Source organism: Dreissena polymorpha, chromosome 2 (assembly GCF_020536995.1).
Source record: "Dreissena polymorpha isolate Duluth1 chromosome 2, UMN_Dpol_1.0, whole genome shotgun sequence".
NCBI lineage: Eukaryota > Metazoa > Mollusca > Bivalvia > Myida > Dreissenidae > Dreissena > Dreissena polymorpha.
The window spans coordinates 63,595,750-63,622,988 of record NC_068356.1 but is presented as its reverse complement, the minus strand read 5'-3'; the positions used below and the strand labels follow the sequence as shown (position 1 = coordinate 63,622,988).

Here is a 27,239-nt window from a genome sequence, read left to right as displayed (position 1 = left end):
AAATAGCCATACACAAACTTGCAAATCCGGTTTGTTTTCTCATGTCCGTCAGGACAAAAGTACTCCGGTTTCCGATGTAACGCGTAGCACTAATATGTTCTAACTACGTTTCTTTATTATGAGACTTGAATAAAATCTGACACAACTTGATTATTAGCGATACCATACAGATGGTGCGATTAAAAATAATGAGAGCACAATTATGCTGTGATCATAGGCGTTATTATTAATCTACAGGCGTAATTATTAATCTACTCTCACAAAAAAGCACAAGTTTATGTTGACGAGCAATAATGCCCAACAAAATACATTTGGAAATTAACGTGGCAAGCAAGTTGTGAGACTACAATCCAATGTCACAAACAGTTAAAAAAGGCTTATTGTCCTATTTCTTACATATATATTGTCCAATTTATACCAAAACATATCCTTGAATCTGTACTTTTTAAAATTCGATGCCCCATGCTCAAAGTCATTGATGACTATTATCTACTTTTAGCATGTAACACTGCTGTCAAGAGTTCCGGTTTGCGCATTTGTAACATCTAGGAAAAAACATCTTTTATGATTGCAGGCATCTGTAGGACAATGGGTAGTGTTTTCAAAAGCAATTCTATTGGCATTTTTATTTCTTACTTTAAGACGGCTTTTATCTGCCACCGTGGCCTAATGGATAAGGCACCGGCCTTCTAAGCCGGGGATCTCGGGTTCGATCCCCGCCGGTGGTAAGTTTTATATCATTTCCAGCATGGCGATCAGTAAGCGTTGGAATGGGAATAATATTATAGATATCGATATAATATTATCGAATATTTACAGACGATGCAACTTATAGTAATATTGAAAAATATAAACGTGTTTGCGTTTGTGTTTGAATGATGGGTATACTGATTCAATTATTTGCGCTAAACGAAAAGTAGGATACAGTGGATTGAAGTACACGGCCGTTAATCACGCGCGCCACCTCTTTTTTGAGATGCATTAATACATGAGCCATTGCAACTTCTGAGGTGGCGCTCAGGCCCGGATGTTTTGAAATTTAACGGATAATTTTACAATGTGATTAGGCGTTAAATGTTGTTCAACACATTTCGCAATATTAAAAAAATGGCCAATTAAGTGCGATTCATTAATTATAAATACATCTAAAAGTGTACATAAACATACAATCACAACCCATTTGGAAACGTGGGGACCTTTATAAGTTGTGGCATGGTATAATTCGTACATCGATGTATTTTGCCTGTGTGACGAGCAAATTTCCTGCCAATTAAAACGCTAGTTACATAAAACGATTGCTTTGAACCTGCACAAGTTAATGCGTGAATACAAACATCGGCTTCTAGCCCATCTAATAGATAAATTTGCATTTTTCAAAAAGAGATGGAGCCAATGCCAAGGAGGTGGATTTCAGATTAGGAGGTGGCGCCGATGCACATTTATAGCTATTTTACAGTGAAATATTTTATGTTATGGTTTCTATTTTATTTTCGATCTTACATTATTTTTTGTAAGTTGACTACTTCAGCAATTTTGAGTCGCTTGCGTATTTAATAGAAAAAGTAGTTTTCTATAATGTATTGATCGATATAAACGTTCGTCTTTGTAATATAACAACATTTTACATGTATTATACAACAATGTTAACGGAAAAAGACCGAGCTATCTTTTGGGAGTTGATGGTGGGAAAAACAACACAAATGAGCTTGATTCAGTATTTGTAAATTAAGCATTTGGATTAACGGCCACAAATCATAGTTACAAGTAGAAGTGTTATCTTATACTTATTTCGTGAATTACCATACTGTATTTGGTAACGATGAACATTAAGTAATTGGTTTGATTGAGTATTACACATTTTTGGTATACATCGTACAATATGTTTTATTCATGTTGGTGACATCTTAATTTAGTTGATCACTTATTTATTTAAAAAAAAACTACATTTTATTTATTATAGATTGTGTTTATGTTCTGTAAAGGTTTGGGCCTTCGTATGTACGTTGAAAACTAAATTTAATATATAAATAACATTATCTATCAAATTTACGTCATGTGATAATGTCATTGCGATATGACTGTTTATTGATACATCCTGCATTGGCGCCACCTCCTATCATTAGCGCCACCTCCTAAGCATTGGCTCAATCTCTTGCAAAATTATCTACTACGTCGGCAAGAAGGCAATATTTATGTTTATGCAGCATCTAATGTATGTTGTACGCAATCGTTTGATGCCGTTAGCGATTTAATTGGGTGGACATGTTCTCGTCACACAGGAAAAACTCATCGAAATGCTTTTTAAAATCCACCAAGCCACAACTTATAAAGGTTCTCACGTTTTTAAATGGGTTTAGAATGTACATGTCTGTACATTTTTGGACGAATAAGTCTTCGCTGAATCGCTCAACATTGCCCGATTTAAAAAATAATGCGAATTATGTTGTGTTTTTTTATATAAAAACTAATCACCCTGTAAAATTGTCCATACAATTTCAAAACATCCAGGCCTGAGCGCCACCTCGGAATTTCATTGGCTCATTTATTAATGCATCGCAAAAAAGAGGTGGCGCGCGTGGTTAACGGCCGTGAAGTAAGAGTGGTTTAAATTACTTATTAACTTCTGACTTAAAAGCAATTTTATACTTTAGACTATGAACAATCAATCAGTAAGATAAACACTAAATTACGCCTTCGTGGCGTAATGGATAAGGCACCGGCCTCCTAAGCCGGGTATTGCGGGTTCGAGTCCCGCCGGAGGTTAGTATCATTTTATATATCACGTTATATGGTGATCCCAAAATTAAGTGTTAACAACTGAAATGTAATTTGTTTCATTACACAGCTTGAATATTAAAAATATGTCAGATTATGCCACCATAAAGTTAGTGTATCATAGAAGAAGACACATTACTATGTTGGTGTTGGTACAGCTTTTGTACTAAACAATCAAAATTTTAAGAAGAGGAAAAATATACACCCATTAATCTGGCCAGTGATGCTGTAATACATGTCGAGCTCAGTAATAGAAGCATTAGAGAGGATCACCAGTCGTCACATCGGAAAGTGGCTATGAAACCCCCCCCCCCCCAGTTTCTCCAGCCTTGGACTGTACGGATAGAGCAACAACTGCAACTCACTGGCAGAGGAATTCAAGACAGCTAACACGAGACTTGTACTCACACTTAAATACTCCGCAGATAAGCAGATCTGAGTAGCAGGCATTGTTACCCCCACCAGCAGGATATAATCGGCTACAGAGAATGTCAGTCAAGCAGAGAACTTGCTCAAGCAAAGAGACATTGTGAAATTGACGGTTGTCGAACGTCAGCGGATTGGAGCAACACAAACACTTCTGTGGAGCCGAGCAGACAAGAAAGAGAGGTGCGCCATGATCCAGACAGAAGTTAGGCGGACATAATCCACCAAGACACGCTCGAGCGATAGAAAGTATAACACAGGGAGCATGGACAACATACAATACACAAGACATGATATTGACCTGTGACGACATCTGGAAGTATGACTTCATCAGACTTCTCTTCCACCTTAGGTCAGTCCATGACCTCCCACCATCCCCCGACAACCTCCGTCGTAAGGGACTCATACCAAATCCTAAATGCAAAATTTGTGATCATTCGGCACTCTAGAAGATGTTCTTTCTTGCTGTCCTACAGCGCTGTCACAAGGAATTAACATATGTCGTCGCGACAACGTCCGCAAACAGCTGGTTGACTCGCTTAAACAAAAAAGAAAACACGAACGCAGTAGTTCTCCGCGAAAAAACCCTCGTCAAGCCGGATGAAACAGCACAGGGACAGCCGACGCAGAAAATTTCAATTCTCGAATGCGAAACCGAATGATGCAAAGGTTGACCTTGACAAGAAGCTGTTCTTCCCAAGTATCGTCCGGAAAACCTCAGGCTCGACATCATGCTGTGGTAAAAAGTGGGGAAACGACTCATCGTGATCAAGTTAACCTTGGGAAACCAGACGCAAGGAGGCCTATGCGAGGTATAACGGCCACGTACACAGAGCTGTCAGAAAATTGCAACCAAAGAGGCCGGCGCACTTGGTTGTTCCACATAGAAGTAGGCACTAGAAGGTTAAGTGCACAATCTGTGTGTTTACTGATGTTAGCAGTCGAGTGTACTGGCAGGAATAGACGACAGACTATCCGGAAACCGAGCAAAGCTCCATAGCGGTCGTTCAGCAGGTTGTAACACAGGCGAGAATACACGAGCTGGAAGAAAAAGAATTAACGACATTCACACCCTAGCTGTGGTGGCCCACCCTCCCTAAATGTACATGGAACAGGCGCAAAACATTGACGGCGGAGGGACTCCATACTGATGATGAATGTCGATCCGCAATCCACAAACACCATAGCACTTGACTCTACATGAGATTCAAGGTGTATGTGCGATTGCATTCAACTAACATGGTACCTTAAATAAAATATTTTTTAATTAATCGAATAAAAAAATTCTGTCGGAGTTTCATTGTGAGCGGTTAAAGTTAAGACGTATTTTCTCAACAGTTGTTAGAGTATGTAACTTTATTTTGCTTTGCTTAGTTTGTAGATTGATTTGTCAGTGCGCGCGAAGCACGTTCATATTATGATAGGGCCTCCACGCCGTCTGAATCACGTCCATTGGAATATTATTTTTTATCCTTATACAGCTTGAAAATAACATGTGTATGCCACTATAAAGTTAGTGTATCACTGTATGCTACTTATGTAACGTAGGATACGTTTGGTGTCAATATACCATGCATACACTTTTAAAAACAATACTATTAAAATATTGATTTCTTACCTGACGACATCATTTATCTGCCACCGTGGCATAATGGATAAGGCACCGGCCTTCTAAGCCGGGAATTACGGGTTCGATCCCCGCCGGTGGTAAGTTTTATTTCATTTTCAGCAGTAAGCGTTGGAAATGGAAATATTATTTTATTACACAGATTGATTAGTAAGGAACATTAACATATGATGCAACTTAAACAAAAATAGTAATTTTGAAACACACAATTGTTTTTCGATTATGGGCATAATTGTTCAATTATTTGCTCTGAACGGAAAGTAGGATACAGTGGATTGAAATAATATTGGTTTAAATAACTTATTAAATTCTTAATTTTTAAACTATGAGCAATCAATCAGTTAGATAAACACTAAATTACGCCTCCATGGCCTAATGGATAATGCACCGGCCTCCTAACCTGGGGATTGCGGGTTCGAGTCCCGCCGGAGATTAGTATTATTTTATTTTCTGTATGGCGATACCATGTAATTGTTAACAGCTGTAATATTATTTATATCCTTCCACAGCTTAAATATTAAGCAAATATTAAGATTATGCCACTATAAAGCTAGTGCATCATAGAAGAACACAAACCATTATGTTATTGTTGGTACAGCTTAAATACTAAGCAATACATATTTCGGAAAGAGGAGAAATATACACATACTAATCTGACCAATGATGAGGTATCGAGCTCAATACTAGGAGCCTTTGAGTGGATAACCAGCCGTCACATAAGCAAGTGGCTAGGAATACCCCAAGTTTCTGCAGCGTAGGACTGTACGGAAAAAGAAACAAGCTGCAACCCGTACTGTCCTCACTGGTGGAGCAATTCAAGACAGCTAAAACGAGACTTGTACTCACAGAGAGAGTTTCCGCAGATGAGCAGATCCACGAAGCAGGCACTGTTACCCAACCAACAGGAAATAATTGGCCACGGAGACTGTCAGTCGAGCAGGGAACTCGCTTAAGCACAGAGACATTGTAGGAACTTAGCATTACAAACTCTTACACAAAAAGCAGGTCAACCGATAATAATATACTAGTAACACTTTAAATACAAATACACATACACACTTCGAGCGAAGGTATTTCGTTTTTAAATTATTTAATAATTTGTAAAACATTAAATCTTTATGGGTTCAAATAATTCATGCGCCCAACGTGGGCTCGAACCAAGGACCCCGGGAATAAAAGTCTCGTGCATTTCCCATATCAAATTAAGCCTATACACAGCGCTTATGATGATTTATTCAATCAGTTTATATCGCGTTTATTGTTAATGTACCGTAGGATACAGTGGATACGTTTGGTGTACATATACATGATATACACGTTTAAAAGCAGCACATAAGGTAGTCGTGAAGACACAGCAATGACTTGTAAATAAACTCTGACATTCACAATTAAAAACAGTGCTATTGGGATATCGATTTCTTATTTTAACGCAGCTGTCAACTGCCACCGTGGCCTAATGGATAAGGCACCGGCCTTCTAAGCCGGGGATTGCGGGTTCTATCCCCGCCGGTGGTAATATTTTATTTTCGTTGAATTCGGAATAGTATTATATTTCACAGATTGAATATTAAGGAACAATATGATGCAACTTAAACAAAAATACTAATTTTGAAACGAATATAGGCATATTTGTTCAATTATTTGCGCTGTACGGAGAGAAGGATACTATGGATTGAAGTAAGGTTGCTTTAGATAATTTATAAAAGTCTGACTAAAAGCAATGTTAAATTTTAATATATGATCAATCGATCAGTGAGATAAACACTAAATTACGCCTCCGTAGCCTAATGGATAAGGCAACAACCTCCTAAGACGGGGATTGCGGGTTCGAGTCCCGCCGTAGGTAAGTATCATTTTATTTACAGTATGGCGATCCCGCCATTACATCGTAACATGTCATTGTTAACAACTGGAATATTATTTATTTCCTTTCACAGCTTGAATATATCAAAAAGATTCAGATTATGCCACTATAAAGCCAGTGTATCATAGAAGAACACAAACCATTATGCTGTTGTTGGTACAGCTTTAAGACTAAACATTAAATATTTCAGGAAGAGGAGAAATATACACATGCTTATCTGGCCAATGATGCTGCATAAGTTATTGAACTCAGTTATAGAAGCCTTAGAGAGAATAACCAGCCGTCACATAAGCAAGTGGCTAGGAATATCCCAAGTTTCTGCAGCGTAGGACTGTACGGAAAAAGCAACAAGCTGCAACCCGTACTGTCCTCACTGGTGGAGCAATTCAAGACAGCTAAAACGAGACTTGTACTCACAGAGAGAGTCTCCGCAGATGAGCAGATCCACGAAGCAGGCACTGTTACCCAACCAACAGGAAATAATTGGCCACGGAGACTGTCAGTCGAGCAGGGAACTCGCTTAAGCACAGAGACATTGTAGGAACTTAGCATTACAAACTCTTACACAAAAAGCAGGTCAACCGATAATAATATACTAGTAACACTTTAAAGACAAATACACATAAACACTTTGAGCGAAGGTATTTTGTTTTTTTAATTATTAAATAATAAGTAAAACATTAAATCTTTTTGGGTTCAAATAATACATGAGCCCAACGTGGGCTCGAACCAACGACCCCGTGCATAAAAGTCTCGTGCATTTCCCACATCAAATTTAGCCTATACACAGCGCTTATGATGATTCATTCAATCAGTTTATATCGCGTTTATTGTTAATGTACCGTAGGACACAGTGCATACGTTTGGTGTACATATACATTGTATACACTTTTAAAAAGCAAAACTATTTTGATATTGTTTTCTTACTTTTAAAAGCTGTTACCTGCCACCGTGGCCTAATGGATAAGGCACCGGCCTTCTATGTTGATGATGATTCCTTTACTAAATCTAGTCTATCATAGAACACACAATATTATAGTGTTGTTGGTACAAATTTGTACTAAACTGTCAAAATTTCAAGAAGAGGAAAACTGTACACAAACTTATATGGCCAATGATGTTGTATGAGGTATTGAGCTCAGTAATAGAAGCCTAAGAGAGGATCACCAGCCGTCACATAAGGAAGTGGCTATGAATCCCAGTTTCCCAGCCTTGGGTTGCACGGAAAAGGCAACAAGCTGCAACTCCCACTTTCCACACTGGTGGAGGAATTCAAGACAGCTAAAACCAGAATTGTACTCACACTAAAATACTCCGCAGATGAGCAGATCCGAGAAGCAGGCATTGTTTCCCACACCAGCAGCAAATAGTCGGCTATAGAGACTGTCAGTCAGGCAGAGAACTCGCTAAAGCACACAGTCATTGTTAAATTGACCGCGGTCAAACACTTCTGCAGAGAAGCGAGAGAGACGCGCCATGAACCAGACAGAAGTCAGGCGGACATATTACAACAACGAACGCTGTAGCGGTAGAGATGAGAACACATGGGCGCATGGGCAGCATGCAGTACACACGAGAGGATATTGACCTGGGACGAAATCTGGACGTATGGCACCATTATACTTTCTTTCCTCCTTAGGTCAGTCCATGATATCCTACCATCCTCCGACAACCTCTGCCGTTGAGACTCATACTAGATCCTAAATGCAATCTTTGTGATCGTTTGGCACTCTAGAAAATGTTTTTATTACTGCCCTACATCGCTGTCACAAGGAAGCTACACGTCACGACAACGTCATAAAAGAGCAGGCTAACTGGTTTGAACAAGAAAGGGAAAAGGGATGTAGTAGTACTCCGTGAACAAAAAACTCGTCAAGTCGGGTGAAACTGCACAGGGATAGCCGACATAGATTTTTTTGTTGTCGAAGATGCAACTGGATGAAGCAAACTGACAAGAAGCTCTTCTTCCAAAGTATCGCCCAGACAAACCTCATACTCGACGTAATGCTGTAGTCAGAGGCGGGGAAACGACTAAACGTGATCGAGGTGACCGTACCTTTGGAAACCGGATTCGAGGAGGCTTACACGAGGGAAAGGGTCATGTACACGGAGCTGCCAGAAGATTGCAACCAAGAAGGGTGGCCTACTTGGTTTTTGCCAATAGAAGTAGGCGTTAGAGGGAATAGTGCACGATATGTGTGCCGACTGATGTCAGCAGTCGGGTTTACTGGCAGGAATAGAAGGCGGACTATCCGGAAAATGAGCAAAGCTCCAGAGCGGTCGTCCAGCAGGTTGTGACAGAGGTCAGAAGATACAAACTGGAAGAAGAAGAGCTATCGATATTAACATCGTAGGTACAGTGGCCCTTACCCTCCCGTGGAAACGCTATAGCGGTAGAAATGAGAACACATGGGGGCATGAGCAACATGCAATACTCACGAGATGATATTGCCATCTGGACGTAGGCTTTCCTTCCTCCAAAGGTAAGTCCATGACATCTTATATCCCCTGACAACCTCTCCCGTTGGGACTCATACCAGATCCTAAATGCAAACTGTGTGATCGTTCAGCACTCTATACCTTGTTTTTATTGATGCCCTACATCGTAGTCAGAAGGAAGCTACTCGTCACGACAACGTCATAAAAAAGCCGGCTAACTGGTTTGAACAAGAAAGGAAACAGGGATGTAGTAGTACTCCGCGAAAAAAAAACTCGTCAAGTCGGGTGAAAATGCACAAGGATAGTCGACTTAGAAAATCTTTAATTTCGAAGGCGCAACTGGATGAAGCAAAGGGTCACCTTGACAAGAAGTTATTCTTCCAAGGTATTGCCCAGAAAAGCTCAGACTCGACGTCGTGCTGTAGTCAGATGCGGGGAAACGACTCAACGTGATCGAGTTAACCGTATCATGGAAAACCAGATGCGAGGAGGCTTACGAGAGGGAAAGGGCCATGTACACAGAGCTGCCAGAATATTGCATCCAAGGAGACTGGCTTACATGGTTGTTGCCCAAAGAAGTAGGCGTTAGAGGGATTAGTGCACGATCTGTGTGCCGACTGTTAGCAGTCGGGTTTACTGGCAGGAATAGAAGGCGGACTATCTGGAAAATGAGCAAAGAATCAGAGCGGTCGCCCAGCAGGTTGTGACAGAGGCCAGAAGATACAATCTGGAGGTAGTAGAGCTATCGATATTCACATCGTATGCACGGTGGCATCACCCTCCCGAGATTCCCGTTGACCAGGCGCGAAACATTTACGACGGAGGGTATATTTGCTGATGATGAATGTCGATCCTCAATACAAAACCACCATATAACTTGAGTCTACAAAAGCTTGAAGGGTGGCTGTGCGATTGTATTAAACTAACATTGTACCATACATAATATATGTTTAATTCATCGAATTAGAAAGTTTGTCGGAGTTTGATTGTGATCGATATGAGATAAGTCGTATTTTCTCAAATTTTGTAAGAGTAAGTGATTATTTAATTTGCTTTGCTAAGATTTTAGATTTGTCAGTGTGCGATATGTACGTGCATTTTATGATGGGTCCTATACGCAGTCTGATTCAAGTCAATTGGAATATTATTTTTTATCCTTATACAGCTTGAAGATTATGCCACTATAAAGCTAGTGCATCCGTGTATCCTACTAATGTACCGTAGGATAGAGTGGATACGTTTGGTATAAATATACCTTGTTTACACGTTTAAAAGCAATACTATTAAAATACTATTTCTTACCTTATAACAGCATTTATCTGCCACCGTGGCCTAATGGATAAGGCACCGGCCTTCTAAGCCGGGGATTGCGGGTTCGATCCCCGCCGGTGGTAAGTTTTATTTCATTTTCGGCAGTTAGCGTTGAATCGGGAATGTTATGATATTACGCAGATTGAATATTTAGGAGCATTAACATATGATGCAACTTAACTGAAAAAAAATGATTTGCGATTAATGACAAAGTTGTCCAATTATTTGCGCTGAACGGAAAGTAGGATACTTTAAAGCAATTTAAATTTTAAACTATGGCCAATCGATCCGTTTAATAGACACTAAATTACGCATCCGTGGCCTAATGGATAAGGCACCGGCCTCCTAAGCCGGAGATTGCGGGTTCGAGTCCCGCCGGAGGTTAGTACATTGTATCATTTTATCTCCAGTATGACGATCCCGACATTACTTGTATTCGTTAACAGCTGGAATATTATTAATTTCCTTACACAGCTTGAATATTTAAAAAAATATTCAGATTATGCCACAATAAAGTGTTTCATAGAAGAACATAAACCGTTATGCTGTTGTTCGTACAGCTTTAAGACTAAACATTAAATATTTCAGGAAGAGGAGAAATATACACATACTAATCTGGCCAATGATGCTGCATAAGGTATTGGGCTCAGTAATAGAAGACTTTGAGTGGATAACCAGACTTCACATAAGCAAGTGGCTAGGAATACCCCAAGTTTCTCCAGCGTAGAACTTTACAAAAAGGGGCAAAAACGAGACTTGTACTCACAAGAGTCTCCACAGATGAGCATATCCACGAAGCAGGCACTGTTACCCACACCACCAGGAAATAATTGGCAACGGAGACTGTCAGTCGAGCAGGGAACTCGCTTAAGCACAGAGACATTGGAGGAACCTAATATTATAAAACTCTAACACAAAAAGCAGGTCACCCGATAATAATATAGTAGTAACACTTTAATGACAAATACACATAAACACGTTTAGCGAAGGTAGTTTGTTTTTAAAATATTTAATAATTCGTAAAACATTAAATCTTAATGGATTCAAATAATGCACTCGCCTAACGTGGGCTCGAACACAAGACATCATGCATAAAAATCTCGTGCATCAAATTAAGCCTATACAGAGCGTTTATGATGATTCCTTCACTGAGTCTATTACGCGTTTATTGTTAATGTACCAGTGGATACGTTTGGTGTACATATACCATGTATACACTTTTAAAAGCAACACTATTGGCATATTGATTTTTTACTTTAAAGCAGCCCTTATCTGCCACCGTTTTATTTCATTTTCAGAATTGCGATGTCAGCAGTAAGCGTTGGAATGGGAATACTAGAGCTATCGACATTCACACTGTTGCTAAGGTGTCCCCACCCTTCAGAGAAGTACATGAATCAGGCGCCAAACATTCATCACGGAGGGACTCCATGCTAATGATGCAGTTGAGTCTTCAGGAGATTCAAGGTGAGTGTTGACGGTAAAAGTTAAGACGTATTTCTCAACAGTTGTACGAGTATGTGATAATTTATTTTGCTTTGCTTTGTTTGTAGATTGAGTTATCAGTGCGCGAGATACATTTTATGATGATTCCTTCACGCAGTCTGAATCACGTTAATTTTCAACATACAGTAGAATTCAGTGGATAAAAGTAAGTTGTGTGTAAATATAACTTGTATACACCTTTAAAGCAATGCTTATCACATACTCTTACACCTGTTTAGAAAATACGCCTTATCTTTTATCTTAGAGATAAAATGATACTAACCTCCGGCGGGACTCGAACCCGCAATCCCCGGCTTAGGAGGCCGGTACATTATCCATTAGGCCACGGATGCGTACTTTAGTGTTCATCTTACTGATTGATTGGCCATAGTTTTAAATATAAAATTGCTTTTAAGTTAGAGTTTAAGTCATTTAAACCAAACATTACTTTAATCCACTGCATCCTACTATCCTTTTGGCGCTAATAATTGAATAATTATTTATCATGATCATGATTGTGTTTTTAAATATTACTATTTTTTAAGATGCATCATCTGTAAATATTTGTTAATATTCAAGTTTACCATCGGCGGGTATCAAACCCCCAATTTCCGGCTTTTGAATTTGACGTTGCCACGTGGCGACCTCGCTAGAACTAACTGCGAACGCTTTTTATTTCTATAAATAGCCATACACAAACTTAAAAAACCGGTTTGTTTTCACATGTCCGTCAGGACAAAAGTACTTCGCTATCCGATGTTAGGCGTAGCACTAATAAGTCCTAACTGTGTTCCTTTTTTATGTAAAATTTTACACAACTTGATTATTAGCGATACCATACAGATGATTCAACTAAAAATAATGAGAGCACAATTATGTTGCGGTCATGGGCACAATTATTCATCTATTTGCACAAAACAAGCAAAAGGTTAGGTTGACGAGCAATAATGTCCAACAAAACACATTTGAGTATAAACATGGCAAGCAAGATGTGAGACTACAATTCAATGTGACAAAACGATGAAAAAAGGACTTGTTCTCATATTTTTTACATATATATCGTCCAATTCATACCAAAACATATTCCGAAATCTATACTATTTAAAATTTGATGCTCAATGCTCAAATAAATTGATTGCTATTATCAACTTTTAGCATATAAAACTGCTGTCAGGACTTCCTGTGTGCGCATGTGTAACACCTAGGAAAAAGCATATGCCGTGATTGCAGGCATCGGTAGGAAAATGTGTTTCGGTAAAGCATTTTCGACTGAAACTCAGTAAACCTATCAACTCATCCTGAACATTCATCATCCAACCTAATCGTCAATGATATGCACCGAACTGATGGAGACACACAGCATATAAAAGAACATTATTACATTGCTTTGATAAAACAACGAGAACAGGTCACCAGCCTTTACATACGAAAGTGGCTAGGAATACCCTACATTTTCTTCAGCGAAGGACTGTGCGGAAAGAGAAACAGGCTGCAGCTTCCGCCGTCCTCACTGATGTAAGGATTCAAGACATCTAAAACGAGACTTGTACTCACACTAAGAGATTCCGCAGATATGCAGATCCGAGAAGCAGGCACTGTTACCAACACAAGCTGAAATAATCGGAATTTTTGCGGGAAAAAACTCAGGTACAGTCGAAATTCGCCGAGTACGTGTTGGTATATTTTCCGTTCCCGGGGTACATTTAATTATACTTTAAAGTACCAGGGGTTAATTTAAGTAGTACCAGAGCCGACAATGACCAATCGAGCCTTACTACAAAGAATAATCTAGCCAATGATTCTGCACGAGGTATCGAGCTCAGTAATAGAATTGTTTTCTTGTGTAATTGTTTTCTCTTGTCCGTCAGGACAAAAGTACTCCGCAATGCAATGTAATGCTGTGAACTAATAAGTCCTAAATATGTTTCTTTATTTTGAGACTTAAATAAAATATCACACAACTTGATTATTAGCGATACCATACAGATGGTGCGACTAAAAATAGTGAAGAGCACAATTATGTTGTGATCATAGGCATAATTATTAATCTACTCTCACAAAACAAGCACAAGTTTAGGTTGACGAGAAAAAATGCCCAACAAAATACATTTGGGTATTAACGTGGCAAGCAATTTGTGAGACTACAATCCAATGTCACAAGCAGTTAAAATAAAGGCTTATAGTCCTATTTTTTTAAATATAAATCGTCCAATGTATACCAAAACATATCCTGAAATCTGTACTTTTAAAAATTCGATGACCCATGTTCAAATCTGTTGATGAATATTATCTACTTTTAGCATGTAACACTGCTGTCAAGACTTCCGGTTTGCGCATTTATAACATCTATGAAATCAAAGTGCTGTAGGCGCTGAAGGCCTGGGGCTAGATTTAGTGTGCTTGGGAAGAAGTATAGTCCGAATTTCTTCCTTTGTCCAAATGTATACGGATTGACCCTAGCGGTTGAGTGCAGAAGCTCAGAGACTGTAAGAAAAGACAATATTTTTGTATATACTACAGTGTACAAAGACGGTGGAGGACTACACGATACTAGTGGTGGGAACGATAACCTTTTGTTCAACTCTAAAGATCAAGTAGAGGTTCGTTCACATAGGCGGTGAAGATATACAACAACAACAACATGGCCGCAAAAAAACTGTTATTGTTGGCGTCACATAAATCACTTGCAATAGCATAAAATAGCGTTTTATTACATAATTAACAGATCATGAAAAACACTCATACTTCCTATGTAATATGTATACAAAAGAAAATCCACTTACTCTGAAAAAAAAACTGTGTACAGATTGTAAAAATTGTAAAACGTAGAACTTTTCGCGCTGGATTTGCTCGATGTGCGCGCTCGATCTGCGCAGTAAAATATCATATCCGGTTACTTCGTCTATTTCCGAGAATGATCGTAAAAATTTGTTGTTTATTTTCATTATCTTTTTTTTTGGAATGTCTTGTTAACACAAAATAAAATAACAATATTTTAAAATATGTTTATAAATACCAAATATTATTTCTTCAAAAAAGGTCTCAGAAAAAAAATCTTTCTGTTTCCGTAAACACATCTTTTCGGCCTAGACCGTCAAGTGAGGAACGTATTCTCGCATGAATATGCAAACAATGAAAACTATGTCGTAGCCAATGCTTAGAGCAACACTGTTATGTTATATAGTAATGTTCTGTATTTACAAGGCGGGTTATTGAGATATGCGAAGAACCAATTTTATTGCGCGTGATTTAAGTGGTAAATCGGACTTTTGGGAATTTTGATTTGGCAGCCAGCCGATTCGGATAGGCTCAAACAATTTGTATCATTACTATGGCCTTGGGGCTACGCCCCAGGCCGAAAACATCTTCTATGATTGAAGGCATCTGTAGGATAATGGGTTTCTGTAGTGTTTTCAAAAGCAATTCTATTGGCATATTCATTTCTTACTTTAAGACAGCTTTTATCTGCCACCGTGGCCTAATGGATAAGGCATCGGCCTTCTAAGCCGTGGATTGCGGGTTCGATCCCCGCCTGTGGTAAGTTTTATTTCATTTCCAGCATGGCGATCAGTAGCGTTAGAATGGAAATATTATTATATAACAAAACTTAAATATTATCGAATATTTACAGATGATGCAACTTATAGTAATATTGAAAAATACAACTGTGTTTGCGTTTGTGTTTGAATCATGGGCATACTGATTCAATTATTTGCGCTAAACGGAAAGTAGGATACAGTGGATTGAAGTACACGACCGTTAATCACGCGCGTCACCTCTTTTTGAGATGCATTAATAAATGAGCCAATGCAACCTCTGAGGTGGCGCTCAGGCCCGATGTTTAACGGATAATTTTACAATGTGATTAGGTGTAATATGTTTTTCAACACTTTTCGCAATATTAAAAACAATCGGCCAATGTAGCGCGATTCAGTGATTATAAATTCATCTAAAAATGTACATAAACATACAAACACAACCCATTTGGAAACGTGGGGACCTTTATAAATTGCGGCATGGTATAATTCGTACAAGCAAATCGATGTATTTTGCCTGTGTGACGAGCAAATTCCCTGCCAATTAAAACGCTTATTACATAAAACGATTTCTTTGAACCTGTACAAGTTAATGCTTGAATAAATATATCGGCTTCTAGTCCATCTAATAGATAAATTTGCATTTTTCAAAAAGAGATGGATCCAATACCAAGGAGGTGGCGCTCAGATTAGGAGGTGGCGCTAATGAACATTTATAGCTATTTTACAGTGAAATATTTTATGTTATGGTTTCTTTTTTGTTTTTGGACTTACATTATTTTTTGAAAGCTGACTACTTTTGCAATTTTTAGTCGCTTGCTTTTTTAATAGAAAAAGTAGTTTTCTATAATGTATTGATGGATTTAAACGTTCGTCTTTGTAAGATAACAACATTTAACATGTTTTATACAAAAATATTAACGGAAAAAGACCGAGCTATCTCTATTGTTAAGAGTTGATGGTGGGAAAAACAACATAAATGAGACTAATTAAGATTCGTTGAACTTGGCCTTTTAGTAAATTAAGCATTTGGATTAACGGCCACAAATCATAGTTACACGTAGAAGTGTAATCTTATACTTATTTCGTGAATTATAATACTGTATACACATATTGATGTTGATGAATTATTTTGATAATGTTGAACATTAAGTTATTGGTTGGATTGAGTATTACAAATTTTTGATATACATCGTACGATATGTTTTATTCATGTTGATGACTTCTCAATTGAGTTGATCACTTATTTATTTAAAAAACTACATCTTATTTATTATAGACTGTGTTTATGTCCTGCAAAGATTTGAACCTTCGTATGTACGTTGAAAAATATATTTAATATAGAAATAACATTATCTATCAAATCTACGTCATGTGATAATGTCATTCAATACGACTGTTTATTGATACATCATGCATTGGCAACACCTCCTATCATTAGCGCCACCTCCTAAGCATTGGCTCCATCTCTTTTGGAAAAATGCAAAATTATCTACTACGTCGGCAAGAAGCCAATAATTGTATGCACGCAGCATGGATGTTGTACGCAATCGTTTGATGCCGTTAGCGATTAAATTGGGTGGACATGTTCTCGTCACACAGGAAAAACTCATCGAAATGCTTTTTTAAATCCACCATGCCACAACTTATTAAGGTTCTCACGTTTTTAAATGGGTTAAGAATGTACGTGTTTGTACATTTTTTGACGAATTAATCTTCGTTGAATCGCACTACATTGCCCGCTTTTAAAAATAATGCGAATGATGTTTACAAAAAAACATATAAAAACTAATCACACTGTACAATTGTTCATGAAATTTCAAAACATTCGGGCCTGAGCGCCTTCTCGGAAGTTGCATTGGCTCATTTAATAATGCATCGCAAAAAAGAGGTGGCGCGCGTAATTAACGGCCGTGAAGTAAGGATGGTTTAAATTACTTTTTAACTTCTGACTTAAAAGCAATGTTATATTTAAAACTATGAACAATCAATCAGTAAGATAAACATTAAATTACGCCTCCGTGGCCCAATGGATAAGGCACCGGCCTCCTAAGCCGGGGATGCGGGTTCGAGTCCCGCCGGAGGTTAGTATCATTTTATATATCATATTATAGGGTGATCCCGAAATTAAGTGTTAACAACTAAAATGTTATTTGTTTCTTTACCCAGCTTGAATATTAAAAATATTTCAGATTTCTGCCACCATAAAGTTAGTGTATCATAGAAGAAGACAAATTACTATGTTGTTGTTGGTACAGCTTTTGTACTAAACAATCAAAATTTTAAGAAGAGGAAAAGTATACACACATTAATCTGGCCAGTGATGCTGTATGACATGTCAAGCTCAGTAATAGAAGCATTAGAGAGGATCACCACCCATCAAATAAGAAAGTGGATATGAATACCCCCAACCCATCCAGTTTCTCCAGCGTTGGACTGTACGGATAGAGCAACAAGCTGCAACTCACTGGAAGAGGAATTCAAGACAGATAACACGAGACTTGTACTCAAACGTAAATACTCCGCAGATAAGAAGATCCGAGTAGCAGTCATTGTTACCCCCACCAGCAGGATATAATCGGCTACAGAGACTGTCAGTCAAGCAGAGAACTCGCTCAAGCAAAGAGACATTGTGAAATTGACGGTTGTCGAACGTCAGCGGATTGGAGCAACACAAACACTTCTGTGCAGCCGAGCAGACAAGAAAGAGAGATGCGCCATGATCCAGACAGAAGTTAGGCGGACATAATTCACCAAGACACGCTCGAGCGGTAGACAGTATAACACAGGGAACATGGACAACATACAATACACAAGACAAGATATTGACCTGTTACGACATCTGGAAGTATGACTCCTTTAGACTTCTCTTCCTCCTTAGGTCAGCCCATGACCTCCTACCATCCTCCGACAACCTCTGTCGTTAGGGACTCATACCAGATCCAAAATGCAAACTTTGTGATCGTTCGGCACTCTAGAAGATGTTCTTTCTTGCTGTCCTACAGCGCTGTCACAAGGAATATACATATGACGTTGCGACAACGTTCTCAAAGAGCTGGTAGACTCGCTTGAACAAAAATTGAAACACGTACGCAGTAGTTATCCGCGAAAAAAAAACTCGTCAAGCCGGATGAAACTGCACAGGGACAGCCGAAGCAGAAAATCTCAATTCTCGAATGCGAAACCGAATGAAGCAAAGATTGACCTTTGCAAGAAGCTGTTCTTCCAAAGTATCGTCCAGAAAACCTCAGGCTCGACATTATGCTGTGGTAAGAGGCAGGGAAATGACTCATCGTGATCAAGTTAACCTTGGGAAACCAGACGCGAGGAGGCAAATGCGAGGGATAACGGCCACGTACACAGAACTGCCAGAAGATTGCAACCAAAGAGATTGGCGCAACTGGTTGTTCCCCATAGAAGTAGGCGCTAGAAGGTTAAGTGCACAATCTGTGTGTCGACTGATGTTAGCAGTCGAGTTAACTGGCAGGAATAGACGGCAGACTATCCGGAAACCGAGGAAAGTTCCATAGCGGTCGCCCAGCAGGTTGTGACACAGGCGGGAATACACGAGCTTGAAGAAGTAGAGCTATCGACATTCAAACCGTAGCTGTGGTGGCCAACCCTCCCTAGATGTACATGGATTAGGCGCAAAACATTGACGGCGGAGGGACTCCATGCTGATGATGAATGTCGATCCGCAATCCACAAACACCATAGTAATTGACTCTACAGGAGATTTAATGTGTATGTGCGATTGTATTCAACTAACATGGTATCATAAGCAAAATATTTTTTATTCAACTAATAAGAAATTTTTGTCGGAGTTTGATTGTAAACGGTAAAAGTTAAGACGTATTTTCTCAACAGTTGTAAGAGTATGTGGTAATTTATTTTGCTTTGCCTAGTTTGTAGATTGATTTGTCAGTGCGCGAGATGCACGTGCATATTACGATGATTCCTTAACGCATTCTGAATCACGTTAATTTTCAAAAACAGTAGGATTCAGTGGATAAAGTAAGTTTTGTGTAAATACCACTTGTATGCACGTTTAAAGGATATGCTATAGGCCTATTGATTTCTACTTAAAAGCAATGCTAAACATTAAATTATTACTTTTAAACCAGTGTACTCAAGAACCATGTATCAGCCACCGTTGCCTAATGGATAAGACACCGGCCTTATAAGCCGGGGATTGCGGGTTCGATCCCCGCCGGTGGTGAGTTATATTTTCAGCATGGCGAAAAGTCAGCGTGGGTCTGTTCTTACTATGTTAAAAAACACACATAAGCAACAACTGTGTTTTGTGATTTGCGAAATTGTGGCCACATGTGCACATAGTTTCAAGACAAACTTGCATTTCATAACGCAAGTACACTTATACAAAATCTTATACGAACAACTCCCTTTTTACACTGATGGGAATGACCGACCAAGGAAGAAACGTGTGACAGTAGCAATAGACTTTATTCATTCTTAAGAATATAGGACTAACGGCCTTTATCCGAGCATGTTCGTGAAATCAATCAGCATATGTATACAATATACATATAATATTGTTCTCACATAAAAAAGAATTTGTATTTGACGATGCCACGTAGACGACATAGCTTGAACTGATTTCGAACGATTTTTATTTATATAAATAGCCATACACACTCAAACTTACGAAGCCGGGTTGTTTTGTCATGTCCGTCAGGACCAAAGTACTCAAAGTACAAGTTCTTATAAGTCCTAACTATGTTTTTATTATGAGACTTTAATAAAAGCTTTCACAACTTGATTATTTGCGATAAAGATTATGCGACTGAAACAGTGATGAGCACAATCATGTTTTGATCATGGGCAAAATTATTAATCTACTCTCACAAAACAAGTAAGAGTTTAGATTGACTAGCAATAATGCCCTACTAAACACATTGGGGAATTAACATTGCAAGCAAGATGTAAGACTACAAGCCAATGTCACAAAAAAATGAACAAAGACTTATTGTCCTATTTCTTACATGTACATCGTCCAATTTATACCAAAACCTATCCTGGAATATGTACATGTACTTTCTTAAATTCGATGCCCCATACTGAAAGCAATCGATCACTATTATCAACTTTTAGAATGTAACACTGCTGTCATGTCTTCCGGTTTGCACATGTGTAACATCTAGGAAAAAGCATCTTTCATGATTTCAGGCATCGGTGAGAAAATGTGTTTCGGTAGAATATTTTCCACTAAAGGTCAGTTAACCAATCAGCTCATTCTGAACATTCATCATTCAATCTAATCGTCAATGATATGCACCGAACTGATGGAGACACCCATAATATAAAAGAATATTTGCAAATAGTCTTGATAACAAAAACAAAAACAGGTACACTATAAAGGACGAATTTCATTTTGTATGTATTCGTTCAACATTTATTGGTATAAGAAAGATATACATAAAAATATTACTATAATCATCCATATGTTTTTAAGTATTACAATTGCTGCAATCAACCAATAGGTTGGAACTGATAAAACTGTGTTTATTTGTCAAGGAATCGTTGAGTATAAGATCAAACTTGTTAAAACGTATAACGTAATCAACCAATACATTTGTTTTGTATATATTCATGTTTGTAGACGTTTCTGTTCTGCGCATATACATGTTGACATATATACATACCAACCACATGTGATGTTGATGATGTACATTGTGCAAGTCAAATAAAATGTATGTCTGTTCGTCTGTCTGTCTATAAAAAGGCATTTAATTCGCGAAATGAGAAGAGCATACCTGAAGAAATGGACAACGAAAAAGATAAACCATGAAGTAGAAGTACATAACCTTGAAATCTCTATAACAAAAAGCAGGTAAATCCGATAATGATATACTAGTAACACTTAAAAGACAAAAACATATAAACACATTGGGTAAAGATATATTCTTTACTGAATTATAACTTCGTAAAACATAAAATGTTTATGTGTTAAAATAATGCATGCGCCAAACGTGGGCTCAAACCAAAGACTCCGAGCATAAAAGTCTCGTACATTTCCCACATCAAATTAAGCCTATACGCATCGTTTATGATGATTCCTTCACTCAGTCTATACCGCGTTTATTGTTTATATACTGTTGATACAATTGATACGTTTGGTGTACATATACCTTGTATACACTTTTAAAAGGAATACTATTCGGATATTGATTTCTTACGTTAAAACGAATTTCAACTGCAAACGTGGCCTAATGGATAAGGCTCCGGCCTTCTAAGCCTTGTACTGCGGGGTTTCGATCCCCGCCGGTGGTAAGTTATATTTCATTTTCAACATTGCGATGTCAGCAGTAAGCGTTGGAACGGAAATATTAGTATTTTACAAAACTTGAATATTAACGAATATTTACAGATGATGCGACTTAAAAAATAGTAATATTGACAAACACAATTGTGTTGAGATCATGGGCATAATTATTCAATTATTTGCGCCAAACGGATAGAAGGATACAGTGGATTGAAGTAATGGTTGGTTGAAACAACATATTAAATTCTGCTTGAAAGGCAATGCGATATTTTAATCTATGACCAATCAATCAGTAAGAAAAACACTGAAGTAAGCCCCGTGGCCTAATGGATAAGGCATCGGCCTCCTAAGCCGCGGATTGCGGGTTCGAGTACCGCCGGAGGTTAGAATAATTTTATATACAGTATGGATATCCCGACAACATGTAAGTGTTAACGATTGGAATATTATTTAATTTTTCTACACAGCTTATATATAAACAATATTTCAGATTTTGCCACCATAAAGCTAGTGTTTCATAGAAGAAAACAAACTGCTCTGTTGTTGTTGGTACAGCTTTTGTACTCAACAATCACAATTTTACGAAGAGGAAAAATATACACACACTAATCTGGTCAATGATGCTGTATGAGGTGTCGATCAGTAATAGAAGCCTTAGAGAGAATCACCAGCCGTCACATAACAAAGTGGCTATGAATACCCCTTAGTTTCTCCATCGTTGGACTGTACGGATAGAGCAACAAGCTGCAACTCACTGTTGGAGGAATTCAAGACAGGTAACACGAGACTTGTACTCGCACTTAAATACTAAGTAGATAAGCGGATCCTAGTAGCAGGCATTGTTATCCCCACCAGCAGGAAATAGTCGGCTTCAAGGACTGTCAGTCAAGCAGAGAACTTGCTCAAACAAAGAGACATTATAAAATTGACCGCTGTCGAACGTCAGCAGATTGGAGCAACAAAACACTTCTGTGGAGCCAAGAAGACAAGAAAGATAGGCGCGCCATGATCCAGGCACAAGACTGGCGGACAAAATATAACAAGGCACGCTAGAGCGGGAGAAATGAGAACTCAGGGAGCATGGACAACATGCAATATACAAGACAAGATATTGAATTGAGACGACATCTGGAAGTTTCAGACTTTCCTTCCTCCTTAGGTCAGCCCATGACCTCCTACCACCCCCGACAACCTCTGCTGTTTTAATGACTCATACTAGATCCTACATACAAACTTTGTGATCGTCCCGGCACTTTAGAACATGTTCTTTCTTACTGCCATACAGCGCTGTCAAAATAATATACAGATAGCGTCACGACAACGTCCTCAAAGAGCTGGCTGACGGGCTTGAACAAGAAGGGAAATGGGTATGCAGTAGTTGTTCGAGAAAAAAACCTCGCCAAGCCGGCTGAAACTGCACAGGGACAACCGACGCAGAAAACCTCAATTCTCGAAGGCGCAACCGGATGAAGCAAAGGTTTACCTTGAGAAGAAGCTGTTCTTCTAAAGTATCGTCCAGAAAAAAACTCAGACTCGACGTCGTGCCGTGGTCAGAGGCGGGGGAACGACTCATCGTGATCGAGTTAACCTTACTATTGGACGCCAGATGCGAGGAGGTCTTCTAGAGGGAAAAAGCCACGTACACAGAGCTGCCAAATGATTGCAACCAAAGAGTCTAGCGTACTTGGTTGTTCCCCATAGAAGTAGGCGTTTGAGGGATTAGAGCACAATATGTGTGCCGACTGATGTTAGCAGTTGGGTTTACTGGCATGAATAGACGGAGGACTATCAGGAAAATGAGCAAAGCTCCAGAGTGGTCGTCCAGCAGGTTGGGACAGAGTCTAGGAGACATAATCTGGAGGAAGTAGAGCTATCGACATTCACATCGTAGTCACGGTGGTTCCACCCTCCCGAGATGGCCATGGACCAGGCGCGAATTATTTACGACGGATGGACTAAGTGATGATGATGAATACAAAACCGTCATAGAACTTGAGTCTACAAGAGATTGAAGGGTGGGTGTGCAATTTTATTCAACTAACATAATACCATACATAATGTATATTTTAATTAATCGAATTAGAAATTTTGTCGGAGTTTGATTGTGATCGGTAAGAGTTAAGGCGTATTTGCTCAAATGTTGTAAGAGTACGTGATTATTTCATTTGCTTTGCTTAGCTTGTAGATTGACTCGTCAGTGCGCGAGATGCATGTGAATTTTATGATGATACATTTACACAGTCTGAATCACGTTAATTGCTTTCCTTACACACCTTGAATATTAAAAATAGTTCATATTATGCCACAATACAGCTTGTGTATCACGGTATCCTACTAATGTACCGTAGGATACAGTGTATACGTTTGGTGTACATATACCTCTTATACACGTTTAAAAGCAATACTATTGACATATTGATTTCTTACTTTAGAATTGCATTCCTCTGCCGCCGTGGCCTAATGGAAACGGCACCGGCACTCTAAGCGTTGGAATTGGAATATTATTATATTACAGAACTTGAATATTAATGAACATTTTCAGATTATGCAACAAAAAAATATTAATATTGAAAAACACATTTGTTTTGCCATCATGGGCATACTTTTTCAATTATTTACACTAAACGGAAAGTAGCATACAGTAGATTGAAGTACGGTTGTTTTAAATAACTTATTATTACATTCTGACTTAAAAAGCAATTTCATAGTTTAAACTGTGACTATAAACTATATTAAAGCATATCATAATATGCCACTATACTGTAAAGCTAACGTATCATATAAGAACTTGAACTATAATGTTGTTGTTTGTACTAAACAATCAAAATTTCAAGAAGAGGAAAATAAACACATATTAATATGGCCAATGATGCTTTATGAGCTCAGTAATAGAAGACTTAGTGAGGATCACCAGCCTTCACATAAGAAAGTGGCTAGGAATACCCTTCCCAGTTTCTCCAGCGTAGGACTGTACGGAAAGAGCAATAAGCTACAACTCCAACTGTCCTCACTGGTGGAAGAATTCAAGACAGCTTTAACCAGAATTATACTCACACTTAAATAGCAGATTCGAGAAGCAGGCATTGTTACCCACACCAGCAGGATATAGTTGGCTACAGAGACTGTCAGTCAAGCAGACAACTCGCTTAAGCACAGAGACATGATATGAAAACTATGTTATAATAACATAATCATATAAGAACGTTATCTTTTATTATGTGTGTCTCCAATAGTTCGGTCCATTTCTCTTGCTAGTTGAAAGATAAACTTTCAGGATGAGTTTACCGGTGTATTTTGTGGAAATTGCGTTGCCGATACCCATTTTCCTACCATTGCCTGCCATCATGGAAGATGCTTTTCCGTACAGATTACACATGCGCGAACGGGGAAGTCCTGGCAGCAACGTTACATACTGAAAGTTGGGAGCATGGAGCAACGATTTTTTTAAATACAGTGTCACTGAAATGTTTGGTATAATTTGTACGATTTATATGTAAGCAATAAGACAACAAACCCCTTTCTTTCAATTTCCTTGTCGCCATAGATTGAAGCCTTACAAAAGTTGACTTTTTCAGCAAGTCACAATTTATTGTAAACCTTATTGTCTTACATTATGTACGTGCGAATTTCAGCGATAAAGACGCAATCGATATCCCTTGCCATGTTCTATACTCAAATATGTTTTGTGTGGCATTAATGCTCCTGAGACCGACATGGAATTCTGCATGATTTGTACAAACAGATGACTAATTATGCCCATTATCGCCACTAAATTGTGTCTTTTTCTTAGTCGCATCATCGATGATTAATCGTTATTCTTAACGCTTTTTTAAGATTAAAATCACATTACAACGCAAACTGATGATATACTTATCCTGAAATAAAATCAGACTTACCACCGGCGGGGATCGAAACCGCAATCCCCGGCTTAGAAGGCCGGTGCCTTATCCATTAGGCCACGGTGGCGGATAAATGCTGTAATAAACTAAGAGCTGAATATTCCTATTACCATTGCTTTAAAAAGTGTATACAATTTATACGAGGCATGTACACCAAACGTACGTTTGGTTATTGTATCTGTACTGTAAGTGAACAATAAACGTAATTTAGACTGCGTGAAGGAATTATCATAAACGCCGCGTATACCAGTAAGTTTAATTTGCTTTGGGAAATGTAAGAGCCTCTCGCGCACTGACAGACTACTTGGACAAATCACTATACAAACTAAGCAAAACAAAAGAAAGCAACATTCTCTAACAAATCTTGAGAAAATACGCTATTACTGTTGCCTTTCATAATCTAACGCCGAAATATGTTCTTGTTCGAGTATTTGTTAAATGCAGTATGTATGTTATAAGTATTTCTGCCTTCCATTTGTCTTTGAGATCAACTGTAACTTGAAAAGTAATTTAAGGGGACCTTTTCACAGAATATTGGCATGTATTGAAGTTTGTCAGTAAATGCTTTATATTGATAAACGTAAACATTGGATCTTAAAAGCTCCAGTAAAAAAAAACAAGATTAAAATTAAAGAAAAAAAGTCTAATCTGGGCTCGAACCACTGACCCCTGGAGTAAAAGTCTAACGCTTAGACCACTCGGCCATCCGTGCTCATACGATGAGTGATGTATTTTATACTTTATTTCAATCCTCCTAGTGTCACAAAATATAACGACAAAAACAGAAATCTCCAAATTATTTAATCGTTTTGCGTTGCAACGCTTTATAATTTTCAGGTTTTTAATTCGTCAAAAGATGCATATAATAGATTTGCGAATCTGAAACATTTTATTTTAATTTTGTAAATTCACCAAAACGTGAAAAGACCCCTTTAACAATAATACAGAAGTCTCTATGTTCAATATTAAATTAAACGAAATAATATCGAACAGGTACTTTGATTGTTGATAATGTTATCAGAGCAAAAATCTTAGTCATTAATATTTAGACAAATAACAGGAATACGAGATGTATTATGGGAGAACATGAATAACTATAAAATTTAAATGTAATGTAAACCCGTAAAGATCACTCGGTAGAAGACGAGAGTCATTATATCGGGTTCGAACCCCATGCTTGGCGCTCACACCCCGTTATCCATTTTGTTTCACGTTAATGGAATGTATTCTGTGTAATATATGTCGAACACGTGTCTGCATGTTTTTCTCTATGCGCATGTCCACTGACCGCTACCCGCGGCACTAGCACATGTTATCTGCCAGTTGTAAAATAAACGTCTTAGAAACAGCACGCTTGTGTTCTTGACTTGATTGTCTATAATTGCCTTATCACATGTGTGATACTACTAAGACAATGTACATTTGTACGACAAACAAACTATAACAAGTTAAAACAACATAACATAACATACTGAATTTAATTTGTTGTCTCCTAGCAAGGCTAGTGCTTAACTCTTACACAACTGTTTCAAGTATATCTCTATCATTTTGACCTTTGTGTATGTTTCTTTGGTTGTCCTATTTATGTATCCCA

General features: G+C 38.3%; 1 protein-coding gene and 8 non-coding genes across 9 annotated transcripts in view; 8 read left to right on the top strand and 1 right to left on the bottom strand.

Moving 5' to 3' along the window:
* The window catches only part of LOC127867317 (transient receptor potential cation channel subfamily M member-like 2), a 418,942-nt gene that overhangs the window by 59,981 nt on the left and 331,722 nt on the right, over positions 1-27,239 (top strand). The window lies entirely within an intron of this gene.
* Trnar-ucu (transfer RNA arginine (anticodon UCU)) lies at positions 656-728 on the top strand. The gene has a single exon. It is a non-coding gene; the product is annotated as a tRNA-Arg (tRNA).
* On the top strand, positions 6,271-6,343 carry Trnar-ucu (transfer RNA arginine (anticodon UCU)). Its single transcript has one exon. It is a non-coding gene; the product is annotated as a tRNA-Arg (tRNA).
* On the top strand, positions 10,453-10,525 carry Trnar-ucu (transfer RNA arginine (anticodon UCU)). The gene has a single exon. It is a non-coding gene; the product is annotated as a tRNA-Arg (tRNA).
* On the top strand, positions 10,754-10,826 carry Trnar-ccu (transfer RNA arginine (anticodon CCU)). Its single transcript has one exon. It is a non-coding gene; the product is annotated as a tRNA-Arg (tRNA).
* Positions 15,395-15,467, top strand: Trnar-ucu (transfer RNA arginine (anticodon UCU)). The gene has a single exon. It is a non-coding gene; the product is annotated as a tRNA-Arg (tRNA).
* Positions 17,479-17,550, top strand: Trnar-ccu (transfer RNA arginine (anticodon CCU)). The gene has a single exon. It is a non-coding gene; the product is annotated as a tRNA-Arg (tRNA).
* Trnai-uau (transfer RNA isoleucine (anticodon UAU)) lies at positions 19,610-19,682 on the top strand. Its single transcript has one exon. It is a non-coding gene; the product is annotated as a tRNA-Ile (tRNA).
* On the bottom strand, positions 25,640-25,712 carry Trnar-ucu (transfer RNA arginine (anticodon UCU)). Its single transcript has one exon. It is a non-coding gene; the product is annotated as a tRNA-Arg (tRNA).